Source organism: Neopsephotus bourkii, unplaced genomic scaffold (assembly GCF_033783945.1).
Source record: "Neopsephotus bourkii isolate Nb327-2 ecotype Australia unplaced genomic scaffold, CSIRO-AGI_Nbou_v1 NB_1655, whole genome shotgun sequence".
Lineage (NCBI taxonomy): Eukaryota > Metazoa > Chordata > Aves > Psittaciformes > Psittacidae > Neopsephotus > Neopsephotus bourkii.
The window spans coordinates 2166348-2184642 of record NW_026902129.1 but is presented as its reverse complement, the minus strand read 5'-3'; the positions used below and the strand labels follow the sequence as shown (position 1 = coordinate 2184642).

General features: G+C 39.8%; 1 long non-coding RNA gene across 6 annotated transcripts in view; it reads right to left on the bottom strand.

The window, feature by feature from the left end:
* LOC133223842 (uncharacterized) overlaps positions 1–17357 on the bottom strand; it is a 487088-nt gene extending 469731 nt beyond the window's left edge. For all 6 annotated transcript variants that reach the window (XR_009728702.1, XR_009728698.1, XR_009728699.1 and 3 more), the window contains exon 1: positions 17222–17357. This is a non-coding gene — a long non-coding RNA (uncharacterized LOC133223842). The remainder of the gene's footprint in view (positions 1–17221) is intronic.
* Positions 17358–18295: the final 938 nt, after the last annotated feature.

Here is an 18295-nt window from a genome sequence, read left to right as displayed (position 1 = left end):
GAATGCATTCATAGCCAGCTTGCTGTCCTGGGGCAGTCTGCAGTGAGGAATGAATCTTCCCATCACACAGACACCTTGCTACACCACAGTCTTGCCACTATATTCCCTATATTGCATCCCTGTTCCTGCCAGGTCACTCCGGAAGATTCCGATTTGGAATTGGCTTGCTTGCAAACAGGTTTTATTACGCTTACAGGACATTTGGGGGGAGGAGGTGAAGGGTTGAAACAAGTAGTTTATGAGCACGAGATAATGAAGCCTCATTTCCTACTCATTTCTTTCTTGTGGAAAGTTCAAATAGCTGTTTAGGAAGATGTAAACTCTGATTCCTTTTTTTATTCCCCCTGCAATTTTAGTGTTTCTGATTGGCTTCTGTGCCTTGTAAGTTTTCTGCTGCATAGTATAGGAAACCTTATACCTCTTCCTTATCCCTCATGGGGACACTGAGGGATAAGGAAGAGTCTCTGCTCTTTGCACTGCCTTAACCCCTCTATTAGATTTGCCTGAAGTAAGGCAGGGAATCCAAAAGGTATTTGGGGAAATACACTAGATGTTCATGCACAGTACAACAAATATTAAAAAGCAAGATCAATATGTTCCCTGCACACCACCAGCACCAGCTCCTACCCCAGTCTCCCCCCAGAAAAAGAACCCACAAGCCAGCCACGCAAAAGGAACTGGAAGGATCTCTAAGTGCACTTAGGTTTAGGAACTTCCTAATGTTCTCCACAGGTAGCACCCCTATAGAAAGGTGAACTACATTGCCTTTAAGTTCACAACCCAGGGTCTTTACTAAGAGGACAGTAGCTTTATTCTTAAATCACAGCTTTAGCATACTAACAGTTAAATCCCTAATTTCAGTTAGCTTTTTGTATATACATTGGTAAAACAATACTCTACTAATACAGTGGCTTTCTTCAACAGGATCGCATTTTGTATGGCCACAGGTTTGTGCCTCTGCATGTCGGAGTGGAAACCAGATTTCCTGTGCTTCTAGAACATTTCTGATCTCAAAGTTGTGCTGAAAAAATGAAGTATCAACCCTTTCCCACATGCAAGAAAAAAAGCCTATGTGTGCCAACTGGGACTATCAAAATATTACTAATTTTTTTTAAAACAAAAAGTCAACTTTGAGATTATTTTTTCTTAAAAAAAACCAAATTGTCCAAAGTTGCCCCATGGGTAATGGCTTCAATTGTACAAAACCGATTTTAAATGTAAAGTTAAATGCTTTGAAATTTTCTTTTAAAAAATTTGGTTTTAACTGGAAGATCTCCCAAATCTTACAGGTAAGCTGAGGCTTTAGGATACTTCCAGTTGCAGGGAACTACCCTTTTAAATAACTTCAAAGGCAAATCCCATGAAGATTTGGATTCGTCATTTCTATCACATTAAAATAACAGCTCAAAACTGCTGCAGAGTCACTAATTTGTATTTGTATGTTGCACAGTTTCTAAAGCAGCAACCGTTTTTGTACATTTTGCATACCAGACATTTTAAATGTGACATTTCTCATGGTGAAAGGATAAGAAAAACATACTACCTTTTCTCAGAAAAACTGCCACATTCATTTTTGGCACACTTCAGTTTCAGCAAAAGCCCATCAGAGACATATGAGGGGACTCTTCTGCAGTGTTTTCCTGGAGGCACAGGATAGAGTCACTGTCCTCTGCCTCCTCTGAGCTACTGGTGAGAGTAACCTAGGAGTAGCAAGATTTCCCACAGGAGATAGCTGGAAGATGAAGACAGGGTGATACTTCCAGCACAGGAGCACAAGAGAGAGAAAACAAGCTGATGATTTGCAGCCTATGATGTCCAGACTAAACATGAAAGACCTGGGAATCTGGATAGCTTTGGATTTAAAGGGAAAAAAAATTAACATGAAGACTGTAGATTACTTTAATCCACTAGCATTATTTCTATTCATAGCAAGTAAACAACAAAAGCAGGACTCCATGATAGTAGTTTTTTCTTTAATTGTGGAACAGAATGGGCCTTGAAAGAGTGATCTATGTCACAGAAAAGGTAAACAGGTATTGTGTTTTAATTTATTTTTTCCATGTAATATATGCACTTTTCCTTGCAACAGTATGCAACCTATCACTGCTGGTTGCCCTTTCTTAAAATAAATAAAGAAATAAAATTATTACCTTCTGAGTAATTCCTTTTCAGAAAAAGGAAAAATGTTTTATGAAAACACCCTGGCAAGAAAGCCAGAATATTTTTTTGGATCTCTAATGAGATTTTGACTCATGATTCATCCTGCACAATCTGATTCCAAAGTATTGCTTTTTATGTTCAAATATTTTCTTATGTAAGCAGGAATTCATATACCCATGGCATGGGAAAAATGTGGTAAGTCGCATTGCAATGCAATTCTTCTTTTCATGTACAACCTGTCATGTTTAACTCCCAAAGATTTTTAAATAGCCCAAAGAAAAACACAAATAAAACGAAATGCAAATAAAGGAAATTCTAAAAGTAGAAAGACAAATACTGTTCCCTACATATATTCCTGAAATGCTTCATCAAATTAAGGTTTGTTATTTATATAATACTTCAGTACTGGTTTGCATAGTTTCATTGACAACAATGACTAGAACTTTCATTTAAAAACCCTATAGGTAATTCAAACAATCTTCAAAATCCTTCCCTAAAAAGCACACAAATACTATTTTATAAAGATCAAAAAAAAGGGCAGACTACTTTCCCCAGTCTGAACTTGGAATCAGCAAGAATAAGCTCTGAAATCAAAGGGTGCTGAGGGTCATTTTAGCATTCAAGTCATTCATTTACCTGTGCATGAGAAGGGAGGTGGATTAACCTTAACCAGTAAACACCCAAGCCTCCCTCTCTAAACAAACAAACAGCACACTCAAGGAGAATGCACACTGCATGGGCATATCTAAGCCACTTACTGACCAATGCCAAAGGTGGTGCCATTCCTGCAAGCACAAGGAGGAATTCACTCCCCACCTCTTACTCCCTTTTCTGCAGTAGAAACAGAAAAGGGAGCAGGAGCTCATCCAGCTACTGAGCCTTAACCCACCGCTCCCTCACCTGTCCTTCTGAAATTTCACAAAGTTCCCCTAAACATTTAATAAGAGTATATGTTTAGCTCAAAATAAATAGCTATTTCATTTGGATTTCATCCCACCTTAAGCTTGCTTCTGTCACAAGGCCTACTAAATGCTGCCAGCCAGTAACATGCAGCCAAAAAGAGATTCATTGGGTGATAGCTATTCTTCTGTAAATGAGCTCACCCTTCTACTATCTACCTCTACTAATTTGCTTCATCCACATGTTGCTTCTTGTCATTCATCTAGGTTTTAAACCTCAAGGTGCAACCAGCTCTTTGCTATATGTTGCTATAATCCCTACTAGAATCCCAACTCTGGAAAGGGGCAAATGATTACTCCTGCAACATAAAACTTACTTGGTCCTCCCCAGGTTACTGTCCTATTATAATATAATACAATGACTGATGACACTGTTACTAAATCTCAGATACCTTCCTTTTCTGTCTTAAAATGTGAGTACCCCTGGACTCCTCACCTCACCAACAGGCACTTTCTTTTAAAAGCTCCAATTTGATAGAGAAATAATTTTCCTCTGTTTACTGAGCTCAGCAAGTTAACTACACAGAATCAGCATAGGGTTTCCTAAGAGCTTCCCCAGTCCCCTGGTGCAGTCCACAGTTCACCCACGAATCCACAGTAACTCCAAAAGGCAACAATGCTTATGCCTTTATTGACGGATGCTCATCCAACATGGCTGTGAAAACACATCCAAAGTGCCTATGGACAATATCAAGTTTCCACCATTCTATGGCAACTCAGCAGCATCCCTGCTGTAAGAGTTTTCCTCATGTCTCGCCTTCATAGAATCATAGAACAGTTAGGGCTGGAAAGGACCTTAAGATCATCAAGCTCCAACCCCCCTGCCATGGGCAGGGACACCCCACATATTTCTATGTCAGGATAAACTTCTTATTCTCCCATGTGGGCATATTAAAACCAGAATATTTCGTTGCATTTTGCAGCAGTCTTCCAAATGTTTGAAGACTATCATCATGTCCTTACTCGGTCTTCTCTACTTTAAATTAAGTCCACATTGAGACAGTAGTCCATCACTGGGAATGTCTCAAGACATCTGACTGTTGCCTACTGGATCCTACCATTCTGAGAGGGTACACTCCAAAACTCAGTACCATCCTCCAGAGTGAGTCTTGCCACAACATATGCAGCATAGTACAAGATTTCTTAATACCTCTTCCAAGATACACTTTCCCTTCTGCCCCCACAACAGCAATGTATATTTGAATCGTGCTTAGCTTGTAAGTTACAACAATCACTACAACAGCTTTTCATCATTCTGAAATCAAGTTCTCCAATATAAGCTCCCCGCCCTTCCCAATTTAGCATCATCTGCAAACATAAAGAGGCACATTCTGTGGTGTTCTCCCAATCACTGACAGAAATACCAAATTTGACAGAGAACCTTCATGGTTCCTTTCAAAATATGATTTTCCAGACAGTTTTTTCTTTAGCGTTTAACCCAACCACGTTTTCATCTTGTGCCGTGCCTCCTCAGCAAGCTTAAAATCTTACTGGATTAGGTAGGCTTGATTTTCACAAATAACATGCAGAAATGTCACCGTATCCTCCCTTTGTTGCTACAGTTACTAAATACATGAATCAGGCTCTCAGATGTGACTGTTGTTTCTCATTGCACATTATATTGGGTTTGCACAGCAAGGTTTTAGTAGCAAGGTGGGGCTACAGCTTCCCCTATGCCCAATAAAGCAAATGCCAGCCAGCTACAAGACAGACCCACCGCCTGCCAAGGCCATCAGTGATGGTGGTAGTGACTCTGCAATTACATATTTAAGAAAGGGAAAAATACTGCTGTGCAACAGCAGATGGTAAGTAAAGAGGGGAGTTACATCTAACTAAAAATTTTTGATTGAATTTCTTGAATTAAGATCTGTGAATTTTCAAAAACCTTTTCCAGTTTGGATATGGAACACCCCTTTCCCAACACATTTATGCAAATGTAGCAAAACTTATTCCTCCATTGATCCATTTTGCAATAATCAGTTAATTTGACAAGGTTTTATAATCCAAACACCAATACACATCTCAGTAATCTCAACATTCCCACAACAAGATAGAATATTACCATAAAGACAAAGATACAAAAGTAGACCACCTTAATCTACCTTTTCTCACAGGACTGTGAGTACGAAATTCCCCAAATAGCAGATGTTTAAGATATCTTTTACAAGCCTAAGAAAAAAAAAAAAGGTTAACCTGACCGAGTCAAAAAAGAAATGGTAATCTGGGCGATTGTTAATCAAATGAGGTACTGGTCTCCATAGCTCGGCATAAGAAAACTACAACGCTAGCAGAACAACACTCTCATTCTCAAGAATTCTGGGTTTCTAAGTAAAAACCTCTCCCTTTAAAACAAACAAATCTGCACACAACCTAAAAAACATAAGAGCCCACTGCTAACTCTTCTGAATCAAAGAATGTTGTCTGGGTTTGTGACCTTTTCCACATCTTTTCTGAAAATCAGGAACTATGAAAATAGAAGCAGTATATTTTTCCAGAGTACAAGAAGACAGAAGTTGTCTGTGAATTCCCTGAACATTACTATCATCTTTGTTCAGTGGAATACTTTTCCAGCCTTAACTCTGAGCACTGTAACCTCTCTGTAAATGCCCCGGGGCCTAAGATACCTGTTCCAATTTCAGCCCAAGTTCTTGCCTGCAGAATAAATGGCAGCAATTGTTATTGTTGGCTGTAATGTCACCACACATATCTGTCATCATTCCATTTATTACATGGACAAGATGAGTGAAGACAGGCAAGAAATACATACATAGCTACCACTTCAATCCTTGGGAATGAAATCAGTCTCTCTCATGACTATTTTTAGTGAGGTTTGTTTCCAGTCAGAGTCAAGAAGCATTATCAAGGAAACAGCTTATTCTAGCATCACATTACTGGTCATTTCTAGACAAACCCCTGTAGCTTCAGAAACTAACAGTATCTGACAATAAAAAGTCTCAAGCTCCTTTTCATTCACTTAGCAGGAGTTTCCCTTGTTTGGGAGGTAAGACAAGGATTTTGCAGAGAGGTACTTTCTTCTAAGCTTGTCCTCTTGAATTTAGGCACTTTAAGGAAACAATGACTGCTGACAAGTTCCTTATTACCAGCAATTAATGGACAGTTTGTTAATTACTGTCCTGAGGCAAAGTTAATGTAGCATTTCCAGCAGAACCCAAAACAAAAACGTAGAATACTTTTGGATATGGGCTAACAGCTCTGTTTTATTCAGTATTTTTCTTAACAAGGACAGATTTTCCTGTCCAAACCAGTGGACTGCAAAGTGCACATACTGGGAAAAGAAATCAGCTTCATTAAAAGGAAAAATAATAATAAACTGGTTGTGGTCTTTTTCCTGACCCAAAACATGGCAAGTTCCCAGTACATTCAGGAAAGAATAAAAAATTTAAAGGGGGAAGAAAGGATGTGGAAGTGTTTTCTCTGCCTTTTCAATGAAAGCTCCAATCAATCCTGAAGGTTTTCCTCACAGAATGTTCCCCTACCCCAATTAATCAGAGAAGAAAAAAAAACCAAAATCACCTATCAACTACTGAAAATGTTGTCAATGAGGCAACACCTTGGGAAGGGTTGGGGACAACACAGCACCCAAGAAAAGCCACAAAACAACAACAGCTAATGGAGTTGTAACTCAGGACTTGGTCCTAAGTGCTGTTTGCTTTGGGTGTACCTCTACTTACCTATTACAAAGTTATGAACGTTGCAAAGGCAAACCGAGAAGCTGTCACATACCCTTTTCCCCACCACCACTCTGCCTCTCTGAGCTGCGATGAAATCACCTTTTCCTTATCTAACCAGCAGAGAGAGACAGGATACCTCCTCTCTTAAGAATAGCAGTGCTCCTAGAGCAGCGTCTACACTGCACTTCTCAACAGGGGGTACTCACAGACCTCCAGAGCAGGAATGGAAATAAATCTTGAACTGGTTTTAAAATTCACTGCCAACTGCAAGCGCAACAAAAATCCTCCAGTGACCTCACAGCAAAGGATCACAAAACCTTCTAGGAGTGACCTCCATTGCCACTATTTCTACACCCTCTAGACTGCTCTTCATGCGTCATGGTGGTGGTTACACTGGCAAAACTACCTCTGGCCTCTGCTGCACATAAAAGACATCTTAAAAACTGTGGATTTCTCCTCAACTTTCCATAAGGCTAACAGCCAAAAGCAAGAGCCAGCCCATCTGGCTCCTCTATGAGCCACACAGACAGTAGTGCCGAGGCAGACGTGCCAGCGAGAGTGACTCTGAACAGCTCACAGGGAGGTTTCTCCAGCAGCGAGGCTGAACTTTCATGCTGCAACAGCTCATTTCATGACTCTTCAGGAAGAGGTGGGCTACAGCTGGCAGCTATAGTCACTACAGGCATTGCCGAGAACATATTCCCTATCCCCGAGTGATAAAACCTTGCACAAAAAGTCAGAATTCTATAAATATGAAATTTTGTTCGTTAATAAGGCATAGAAAGGCTGATTTCTTTTCAGACCTTGCATCAGCCAAACACAACTTTTAGACATGAAACAGTCATAAATGTCTGCGTTTAATTAAAATGGTGAAACTTCTTAAAATAATTCTCTGAACATGTTAAACCGCATGAAATGCAATCATAGCTGCACCACATTTCAAAAATAATTACACAAGGCTTTTATTGTATAAATGATATTAAATTTTAATACCAGCAATGATGTACTTGCAACAAGAACAAAGCTAAGCACTCAGAAGAAAACTGGTTTAGCACTATCTTCATACATAACCAAACCTAGCCATTGGTTGGTGGTTGAGTGGCTACTGTCCCCACAGAGGGGTTCATGAAGCATGCTGTCAGAATATTTCAGAGTAATCGTGGTTTCATTTGTTTGGTTAATAGATTTGTTACTGCTGAGAACTGTGCTATATATAAATGGAGAATAATCAAGAGCCATCTTTTACATGCTTTTCTCCCTGCCCCACCCTCTTAATGAATTGTAAATCATTTTGAAGTTATGACTTTATGATTAATTTAAGGTAGTTTACATACATACATATATAGTTTAAAACACAATAAAAATTAGGAATTTTAGGACAGTTCAGTTACCCTTTCCTCTAGAGATAGTTACATGAATGCCTTTGGGAAGAAAGCATTGTCTTCCAATAATATGTCAAAATTTGGCATTGCTGACACTGTTTTGACACAGTGATTCAGCATAAATTGCTGACTCTATTTATGTAACATCAGACACATTTATAAAAGTAAAGAGGGATAATCTGAGAACTCTCATGTGTTTTATGTACAATTTACTCACCAGGACTGCAACTATGAGAAATCTGGAGCTTCACCATCATCCCATTCATTTTAAAATGGAAGGCTGCATTACCTTCAGCCAGTTACAATTTATACCCATATGGGGTTAACACCTTACGTGTGAAGTCATGCAAGTGCAGAAAACCAGATTTGTTGCTAATATCTTAGGTACAATCTGAGGGCTCAAGAAAGGTCTGAAGCTAGAAAGGACATCTTGAGAGGCAATCAAGTTTAAATTGATTCTGGTTTTAGGTTAGATAGGCCCATAAAGCAAATGGCCAAGTGAAAGGTCCTGAACCTGGGTCAGGGCAGTCCCAAAGATAAATACAGACTGGAAGGAGCCTGGACTGAGACCAGCCCTGAGGAGGACTCGAGGGCATTGGTTGAAGAGAAGCTCAACAGGAGCCACATTCAGTGTGTGCTTGAACCCAGAAACCAACTGTGTGCTGGGCTGCATTCCTGGAGCACGAGCACAGGTTGAGGGAGGGGATTCCTGTCCCCTGTAGGGACAGGACAAAGGGGAATGGCTTTAAACTGACATTGGGGAGATTTAGATTAGACATTAGGAAGAAGTTCTTCCCTGTGAGGGTGGTGAGGCCCTGGCACAGGGTGCCCAGAGAAGCTGTGGCTGCCCCATCCCTGGCAGTGCTGAAGGCCAGGTTTGAGGGGCTTGGAGCAACCTGCTCTAGTGGAAGGTGTCCCTGCCTGTGGCAGTGGGGCTGAAACTAGATGATCTTTATGGTCCCTTCCAGCCCAAACCATTATATGATAGAAGTCCACAAAATTTTCACTCAAATAGCTATTTGAGCTATCATGATTAGATTTTCCAGCATTACAATAGAGAAATATAGCACAAAACCGCACAAAACCACACAAAACAGAAGTTGCAAGGAAAGGACAAAAAAGAGTTTAAGTATAGAAGAGAATTTGACTAACAAAGCCCACACCACAGGACTCAGTTTGCTGAAAATAACTTTGCTGGAGCAACTGGAGGACAAAACAGACATAATATGAAAGTATTAGCAGTCCTGTGTTTTAGGAGAGTTCCATCAAGAGTGAAGGATGACATACTGTCTGGGCTCCTTTTTAGTCAAAGATGATATATTTTCTAGTTGAACAATAAGCACCTCTAAACCACAATGATTTTAGTACTGTTTGCGAAACCAAGCATGGTTGTGCTTTGCCTTTTGGAGGGGAGAGGAGGAAATAAAATGCCTTTTCACTTTCTGATGCTTTCATCCTATTATGTGGGGTGCGAGAAATCCAGCGTAATCATGCAGACCTATACCCAGGCGAGTCATCCATGTGAAATGTGCACAACCCAATGAGAAACAAAGTTGCCTATTTTGATTGTTTTTTTTTTTATTTCCTCTTATTATTTTTGAGTCATGTGGTGGATGTCTGGATAATGCTTCTATCCCTGTCTGTGTGCAGTTGATCTGCTCCGGGGATTGGAAGGAAAACTCTCATCAGATAAAAGGATATGCTGAAAATACTGCAATGTCTATAGTCTAACCTGCCTCCACCTGTCCACCCACACAGCTACCTGTATCAGGAAAGAGGCGAGTAATATTTGCTCATTCTTGGGAATTTGTTTAACATTACTGAATGATTCATAGTGAAAGACGTGGAATAATAACAACTTTTAAGGACAAATGCAAAACAAGAAGAAATCTGTTCAACAGATACACATTCTTTGGTATGGAATAGAACTGGGCTGTCAGCCATGGTCTTCTCTTTAAGGATACTTTTCATTCCCAGGACTCTTTATGCAGCTAAAGAGATCTGCTTGGTACTTCTGTAGCACCCTTTTTAAACCAGCATCAGGTCAAGACAAGCATAGACTCTTCTCCATTCCTGATAGGGATTTCTCCATGATTGCAAAATAAATGCAACGGTAAAACCCTTTTTCTCCTGTCACACTCTATTGGAAGCATGTACACAATCTCAATAAAGCCACAACAACCCCAAAATCCCTTGGCTTCACTGTTCTTTCCCCAGGTTGGGGTGAGTGGAAGGGAAGAGATAACAGAAACCCTGCATTGCTCCTCAAAAAGATTTCCACATGAAGATATCAGTACCAAACACTACCTTTTTGGCTTTCTGTGGGGAACAGGTTAGGCCACAGACTGGTGACAGCATTAGACCCTTAAATCTTACAACAGTCACAAAACGAGGGCTTGATGCTTCATGAGTTACGAAAGCACTAAGATAACTAGTGAGCAACAGGTGAAACAGAGGTGGGTAACATAAATAGATTTTTTTTTTTTTTTGAGAAAATAAACCTAAAGCCCACTCATTTCAATGCCCCAAGTTCCACCTGAAGCCACTTCCCACAAAGATACCGATGCTTTTTTATGTCAGACCACCTTCACACATTGATTAATGCCACCCTTCTCAGAAACTCCAGTAAAATGGATCAGCCCCTTGCAGTGTGATGTTCCATGTGGCTAGAACCAACAGAATACAAGATGGTGGTGTCTTCTTTTCAAAAACATATTTTATTTATTTACTTAAAGTATTTTTGTAGGCCTGAATTCAGGACAACATGCTTCCCCAGGAGAGACACTTGTCTAAGCCTTTGCCTATTGGTCAGCACATACTTCAGCCCTTCCCCAAATTAAGATGAGGTTAAGATTGAGATGCTATGATGCACCCTCTGCTCATGTGAAGATACTGAACTTGCCAGCACTAACATTGTACATCTAAAGGATGTTATTGAATACAAATGAATAAATAGTTCCTACTATTTTGTAACTCAGCACTCAGTTTTCAAATCCATCAGACCAAAATCTTCTCTCAGGCACTTGAAAGGGGCCTTGTTTAATAACATAAAAAGGGCATACAGCCTCCACTGACATCCACACTCAAGTCACTGGAAGTCTTTGCTTGCAAAGAAATCCAACACAAACAAAAACCCAAACAACACCCTCCCCCCCTTCCAAACAGACACCAAATCCCAGCTGAAAACCCAAATCTCCCAAACCCATCACCCCTCAAGATTTAAGATATCTACATTAGATTTAGAAGTGTAAATTTAGTTATTCAAGTTTGAAAAGTTGTCTCTGCACTTTCAAAGAAGAATAGGAACCTGACATCCTGGCTCTAAATCATTTCCTCTTAACTAATACTGTAAACTAATGCTGACTTTCTGCAGACATTAAATTAGGTGATCAACAGACAGGCTTTTCATGAAGTGGTGTTTTGCACAACTGGAAAATCTTGCTCTTTTATTAAACAGCCTAAAAAATAAACATCCATTTCACTTACATGCCTCTTACTTTCAAAACCACTTCAATACTTAAAAAAAAAAATATAATAAAAGGTGATCTACATAGCTGCTCTTCTCTTTTACAGTAAAAATCCTCTACATGGTTTGTTATACATATATGAACACATGTTTCATCAGATTAGCTTGTGGGCATGCTCAGATATGTTTAATATCTGGCAAATTGCAATGTCCATTTATAACAAATGGCAAATAGAGAACACAGCAACTTGTAGAGTTCAGTTCCTTCAGGAATGTAAAATTGCATATCAGGAAAGTACATTCCTGCATCTCATTCTGTCTTCAGAATTACAGTACATCCTCCTCTTTCATTTGACCTCAGGAAGCAGCCATGGTTCATAATTTCTTTTAATTAAACAGTCATATTATTACCTCTATTAAATTGTTTGGTTACCTCTGTAATTAAAAAGAGATTTTTATCAGCCCCCACTATCAACTTGTGCCTACACTGGAACATGACTGACAACATCAAAATGTTTGAACAAACTGGTTTGGTTCAACTATATTGGCTTTTAAAGATAATTGTGCTGCTCTGCTCAGTTCTGGTGAGACCTCAAACATAGAACCAAGTAGCATTTTCAGCACTAAGCCATAGGATCAATCAAGGCAAATTTCTGAGACCAGAAAGGCATCTAGCATGAAAAAAGAATGAAGAAACTGATCTTGGTTACTGTGGAGGACACAGGGGAGCAGAGACATGATGACAGCCTTTAAGTATGTAAGAAGCAGTTATGGAGGCAATGCTGATCCATGCTTTCCACATGCACTTGGAGTAGCTTAGGGAGAATTTGGCTTAATTCACAGCTATTTTTGTTTTTCCCTCTAACCTATAATCATTATGAAGCACTGGAAAGGCTACCTGGAGAGACTAGAATATTCTAATTGGAAGCTTTTAAAAGATGATCCAGTCACGTTGATACCAAGCAAGAGACAGTCTTAATTTTTTTAATGTTGGACACATTCTGCCACAAACCATACATCATGAAAGCTGCAGGATTATCTCAGGTCTAATTACTGCATGTCAAACTCAGAAGGGGAGAAAGGCAAGAACTTCTGAAATTTAAAGGACCTCCATGTTACATGGATCCTCCTGCTCCAGTGAGGTTCTCTGGAGAGAGAAAAAGTAATAAAGACTGGGCTAGGAAAGGCCTGATCATGCAAACCCACTAGTCAAAATTACTACACAAGAGAAAGGAGCTGTAGTCAAGGTTACTTCACCAACAGCAACATCACACAAGTTCCTGAAAGGAAGATTACCACGGAAACACAGAACATTTGCACGGAAGGTTCCAAACTCCTGAGATCATTGGCCAATATGTTGATTACAAGCATTATTTGATCATTTATTAATAGACATGTGGATTACAAATATGGCCTGAAGGACTGTACTCCACCCCAAAAGAAAGGAAAAGTTGCATATCTCCATCTCTGAGCAATACCATGCTCAGGATGAAGCCTTGCCTTTATAACTAAAGCACTTTTCATGCCACCTACAAGCATCAGTGGCTTAACATTCAGAAGCATCACAAGATAATGAAGTCACTCTGGACTCGAAAACAACACACAACACTTGTATAACAAATAAGAAACAGGTTCCATTCCATACTGTAGCAGTATTTAGGTACAGCAGTAGGAGAAAAGCTGCAGTACCAAAGCACTTCAATGTCCCTGTTAGCTGCATATCCTCTCTCAACAAGCAGCTTGCTTATGAGAAAGTGTGCAGTTCTCCAGAGGATGCAGAACTCCCACAGTATACCAAGTTGGGATGACTTTGCCATAGGGAGGAAGTTCTGACTGCAGCTCCTGATCAGCACATATCCTTGAACATGAAGTACGAGCATACGTTTAATTTTTTCTTGGCCAGTGTAAATTCAGGTACTGTTCTCATCAGTTTTCTATAAATCAAATAGTCTCAGTTCTTCTTATCTTTTTATCTTAATACTAATGGACTATGGGCTACCTCCTCTCCCATTCACAAGTGCACTTTCTCTTCAGTGACTATTTAATCTCTGTGTGAAATACCAGAGTGGCCATATACAGAAAGCAGTTCTGTGTTTGCAAAGCTGTCTTATAATGAAATTCAAAGAATGAAAATAAGGAAAAGGGTATATATAAAGGCATGAAGTACCTTTTTGTAGGCTCCACAGACCATCAGACCACAACAAAACAGGTTTCCCCCTTCTTAAATAAATTTACCATGCAATTTCTGCTACAATGAGTAGTACTTATCACCACAATAGTCAGTACTAAATAATTTGGTAAGGTGTCTCATGAAATGTAATAAAGTGTGACTGAATTTGGCCCCAAAGTCTCCATCTTACTAATATGTAGAACTTGCTGCCTAAACATACTAATTATGCATGCAGTAAATGAAACATTATTTTTATTTGAATGAGTTCTTCTTGTGACATTATGAGAAATGAAACATAGGAACACCCAATTACGTTTCTTCTTTATTTGTTATTTCAATGTCAGTTTGTGACTCGGAGAAATAGGCATAAGAACTGAAGTAGATACCACCCACCATTTGATAAAAGTAGATGTTCCAATTCCTGATCACAATTGTAATGTGGAAAATACAAAAAGCAGAACAGAAATAACTATTACTTTCATAGCACTTTTTTTGAAGCTGTCAAAGAGATTAGCAAGCATTTATTAGTCTCATAACAGCCCCATGAGACACTTAAGATACAATATTATTTTGTGGAAAGACTTTGACACTACAGCAACTAGTCCAATATGTGAATTTATGTAAAACATATAAATTGCTTCTTTTAAACAGGTAACCTACTTGCAGTCATGTCTTTTTCACTGCCACTGTCCCCCTATCCCCTGTTTTGGGGGGATTTTTACTTATTTTACAAAATCAACTACACAGAATTCATATACTTCTGTACTGATTTCTTATAGCTAACTCCAAACTATACAAAAGGATGTGGTTATGAATCAAAGAATATAGACCATAATGAAACAAACACAGTATGAAGTAGCAACCCTATTAATCTCCCTGGAATGCAGCAGGGGATAAATGCCACATTCCAGCAGAATTAGCACCTCTCCCTGTTTTTTGGGGGGAAGAAGGAGGTCATCTGAGGTGATCAGAGAAGTATGCAATCGGGAAGCCCTGCAGAGGATTCCTTTGGCTCCAGGATATAAAGAGAACTTGAGTCTGACTCAAAAGACCTATCTCATTAACCTCAGTCACATTAGTATGGCCCCCTCAGAGACAGTTAATTCCTGCTCTACAAAACCAGCTAAAGAATTACATTTATTCTTAGAATAACCTTAAAAAGCTGTAAAGACAGTTCCTTGTCATGTATTACACAAACATCTTCAAATCCTGCCATAAGAGGATGTTTCAATGTATGCAAGTTGAAAGCAATGTTAAGGCAGCCCATCTTAAGTACCACATCAGTTTGGAACTCATCCACAGATCCAAACACATTAACTGTAAGGAATATACTCACATTTTCCCACCAAAATAAAAGACACAGAGCTTAATACTGCAAAGGTAAAGGCCAACAGAGAGCAACATATTATACAATTTTCTTCTTAGTTTTCTTTCAAATGGTTTAGTTTGCTTAATTTCAATGGAAAGATAAAAATCGTCACTGTTCACATAATGTTCCTTATGTAGACATCCGTAGCACCTTATTCTATGGCAGATATCCATGCTACAGATATCACAACAGATATACAGATAGTCAAGTTTTCAGCCACAACGGACATGCTGTTCACAACAGCACAAGTACTTAACAAACTAGCAGTTTCCAGTGACAGCACTTTCATTATGCTGGCCTAAGAATTTCTGCAAGAGCTATAATTTCCAGCTAAAAAAAAAGGAGCTAATTGACAGGAGGGCAAATGTGCCACCTCCAAGGCTGGGCTAAAGGTCAGATGGGCCCTTTGTGGTCTACTGGGTGGTTAATGTGTCAGATCCTTCAGCAGGAGATATTAACCTAATACCAACAATGCCAAAGACACTGCCACTGCTCAGCCAAAAGGGTCACACTAGCTAGAGTTGCATGACATACGACAGCAAAGTCATCCTCATAAACCCAGAATTCCCCAGGACAGCTCTCATGGGTTGTACAAGCCGAAAGCCGATTATACTCTTTGGCTTACACAGTGAGACACCCCTCTGGACACTGTAGGGCAGCCACCACCAGCACTAGGTAGGGTCTGTGTTGCCTTATTGTCACATTGCTTAAAGGGCAGAACAGCCCATATCCTCCTGTCTCCATTTCAGCTTTCCCATTTCCCTCTGACCTGAAGCATTAGGCAGCAGCCACAGTGCTGTCTGTACATACAGTATTAGGAGCCCTCCATTTCAAACGCTGACTTGGATGAGTGCCACACACCCCCTGGAAGCATCTGCATTTGAATTTAAAGGGGTGGGTGAGTGACAGCAAAACTAGCTTCTTCTTCTGACAAGGCTTTGGCAGATCATTGGTTGTCATCAAACCTATTGCGTTTCTTGCTCACTGCCAAAAATTCCACCTACATGCCTGATGGCAATTAGTCCTTTGTAGGTGCTAATGAATAAAAGCAGCACGCACACTTTACAGGCTTAAAAAGAATATCCCAATCCATATATTAATTCCATATATAAACTCACATGCACACAGTCCCCCCTTCCCCTATCCACATGCCATTGCGCACCCACACCCAAACTCGTGCTTAGAAAAAAAAAGCAAGTAGCAGTAAGATGCTCATCCAACTGTGTGCAAGTAGGGTTTTTCTCATGAATCATTATCTGTTTTTCCATAACTCATCTACTGCAAAAGTATTGCTTTATGAATGCAGAAGGCATCCTACATTTAGGATAATGAAGTACATTCATAGCATGCTTGAACCTTTCAAAGGTCCAGACATTTCACACACTCCCTCTAACCGTGATTTTTCTGTGGTGCCCAAAATCATCTGGGATACGACAGTATGACATAACCACGCTTCAGGCAAGTACACCGCCAACTTCCATAGAAGGGAAAAATGGATAAAATAGGGGCACCGTGAGACTTCAACACCACAGTACTTCCAAATCAACAAACTGAGCATTGCTTTCATGTTTGTGTGATTCTGGGGCTTCTGTTTTATATCAGTTTCAGAAGAAAAAGCATCAAAACAGCAACAGGAAATACACTCTATGTAAAGCTGGTTAAATGGCCCTTACTCACTATTCCCATCAGCAAAAAATTTAGTTTTATCTAAAGCAAACCATTGTATAGGACTGCATCAACTCCAAAACTAAAAATTGAAGGGGAAACAGTGCATCAACTTTCATATTAATGCTACATGTATAGAAAGAATTAGGTTTGAAACACAAAACAGTGTAAGTTGAATGCTAGAAAATAATATTTAAAGCATTCTGAAAACAACAGCATACTTTTCCCTCAGACTATCCATTTTGCATGAAGTTTTAGCTCTCAGTTCAAACTTACAGCATTTCTTAAACAAGGGAATTTCCCAACCACTTTTACAGTACTCATGAATTAATCAGAAGTAGAGTGTTCAGTATCTTACCATGACATCTGCAGACCACATTTCAGACTCCAAAAGCCTTCAGAAGGTTAGTTTTAAGTCAGCACACTGTAAAAAAAATACCTTATCTCAGCCTCACCAGCTTACACTGGATTTTACCTTTCTCTGCTGCCTGGAGTGCAGAGCAATTGAAGAAGGCAGCTAACAGCTTAGAAGCTGAAACAAAGTGGGCCCAAGCTAAATGGCACTGCCAGCCATCAGCTGTAATAGGCAGCAGCTGTTTTGCCTTCATTTAAATTTTCTAAACCTGCAATTGGTAGGGGCTTTCATGCTTTCCAGCTGATGCTCCTAAAGTCATGTGCAGTAGCACCATACTCACACCAGCCACTGCATAGCTGTCTTGATTGTGGGGTTGTTTTACCTTTTGTATTGGTTTTACACAGGCAGAGAAATCAGGCAAGAAATCTTAAGCATTGCCAGGGCAGGTGAGGACAGCATTCACATGCAGCTGTCGAATAAGGAGCTTCTCTACAGCATTTTCTGCTCCTCTCTGCTACAGGGGTACATGGCCTCTTTTTTATTGTTGTTGCATCTGGGCAAATCTTTTGCTTTGTAACAGGTTTTCTGCAATGGAGGTACCAGTGGTGAAGGGAGCGCAGAGACAATTGCCAGAATGTTCCCTTGTGAGAGGCCTTAGATGCAGTGTCCTCTTACTTTAGTTTCCAGAAGAGGTCTGTAAGCTTTATGCCAAACCAACACTTTTTAGAATTAATCTGAACTGGGCAGGGAGCATTTTTTCCATTTTAATTCCTTTACTTTCAGCCCACAAGAGGATCACTGTTCCAACCATTCTGATCCATAGAATGTCCACAACTGCAGCAGGGATCAACAGCACATGCACATTGTTTTTTGGTTGCTTTTTTTTTTTTCCTTCTTCAAACATTTCTTCTCCAACTTCCACTTGAAGCTGAGGAATTCAGGCCAAAAAGAAAACTGGACATTTCTGTCTCCTGTAGCACATCAGAGTTAACTGTACCAGCTACTTCAGCAAACACAGGTGCCCACATATAACAGAGTCAGCATAACACTGATGATAAACACCTCATTGCTCTGAAA